The sequence below is a fragment of the Nyctereutes procyonoides genome, unplaced genomic scaffold (genome assembly GCF_905146905.1).
Source record: "Nyctereutes procyonoides isolate TBG_1078 unplaced genomic scaffold, NYPRO_anot_genome, whole genome shotgun sequence".
NCBI lineage: Eukaryota > Metazoa > Chordata > Mammalia > Carnivora > Canidae > Nyctereutes > Nyctereutes procyonoides.
In genome coordinates, this window is record NW_026575146.1 from 66,825,155 (window position 1) to 66,827,061 (window position 1,907).

Below are 1,907 nucleotides of genomic sequence, written 5' to 3' on the forward strand. Positions count from 1 at the left end.
CATTAGACTCAAATGTTTATTTTTTTTAAACTGTGGTTTCCTTTACTGAGTAATTATTTTGAAAGAACCAAGATGTTTTTACTCATCTATGCTGCTCACTCACCACAAATAAAACTTCAAATATATATATAAACAACCCTCCCCCATGAATCCTTCCCCCATGTAGTCATTGTCTTTCCCTTACTGTATTACCCTGTAACCACTTAGAAATCACTCTTGATTTTTACAAATGTGTGATGGATATAAACTTTGGAGACTTCTCTAAAGTGAATGTTGCTGCTAAAAATACTGGTTTGTGTAGGGTAAAAAGTTGAAAAACTGTCTTATCCCCAGACCTTTGAAATGGCAGATTTGTAAGTATATATAAGGAAAAAAAAAAAAAACCCACCCTACAATATGCAAACTGGGGAATCCATACCACATTCACTGCTCCCTTTCCCCAATTTGTAGACATTTTGGTAGCATTTCTAAAACTAACACCACCGGAAAAAATAAAACTAACACCTGTGCCCCAAGATTGTGGCTGAAACACCAAGACAGATCTCACTCAGAAATCCTACACAGATGGGACACCTGAGTGGCTCAGATGTTGAGTGCCTGCCTTCATGCCCAGGGCATGACCCCGGAGTCTCAGGATCAAGCCCTGCATCGGGCTCCCTGCATGGAGCCTGCTTCTCTCTGTCTCTCATGAATACATAAGTAAAATCTTTAAAAAAAAAAAAAAGTTCCAGCTCACTGCACGATATGAAGATGATAGCACACCCTAGAATTTGGTTCCAAGTTTAGACCCTGAGCAGGAAATTCTGCATTTATCTAACCTCATTGTTCAACAGTGTGAGTGTTATATTATCGCCTTCAACTTATAAAAGGCTAAGCTTTCTTTGATTTCCAACAGCAGCAAGGAACAGGGAACACCTGGCCCTTTTTGGGCCAAAGAAGTCTATTTGCTTATTTTTTAAGTTACTAAAAAAGATCCATTGGGCCAGCAGCAAACATTGATCTACACCCCCTTTTTTCCTCGCTGAAATATACCCTGTAAATAGTAATACCCACCAACCTACCACACTCCATCCTCAGCCCCTACTTACATGCTGTGTGTCCCACACCATGAACCTAAGGACGTATAAAAATCCTCTTGATTCCCTCCTTAAAGGTGCAACACGGGCTCAAAAATAACCAACCCAAGCCAGCCCACCCCCAATCCCCTTAAACCACTGGTGTAGGAGTGGGAATTGTCAGAGTGGCATGTTTATGGGGCTTCCTCAGAGCCTGGGCAGGTGTTTTAGGGATTTAAAATAATCAAATATATACATACACTTTTTAAGAGCTTAAGTACTTGGGAAACAATTTGTAAAAATCCTTCTGTCTTTTTTTTTTTTTCTTCTGTCTTGTTAATAGCTTTCCCCAATTGATCTGTTCTCTTGCATTAAAAGTGGAAGGAATTTGGGATCCCTGGGTGGTGCAGCGGTTTGGCGCCTGCCTTTGGCCCAGGGCACAATCCTGGAGACCCGGGATCAAATCCCACGTCGGGCTCCTGGTGCATGGAGCCTGCTTCTCCCTCTGCCTAGGTCTCTGCCTCTCTCTCATTCTGTGTGACTATCATAAATAAATAAAAATTAAAAAAAAGATTTCATTCTTTAAAAAAATAAAAGTGGAAAGAATTTATAATTGACCCATATCCAACCCAATGTATTGATCATAAGAACATCATGTGTCCTACCTTGTTTTAAAACGAATACCGTTTTTAAAAAAGGTTTTATTTATTCATTAGAGGCAGAGGGAGAAGCAGGCTCTCTGCAGGAGCTGGATGTGGGACTTGATCCCAGATCATGCCGAGTCAAAGGCAGAGAGGCTCAAACTAAGCCACCGAGGTGTCCCCCTAAAACCAATACTTTCACGTGTTCTCT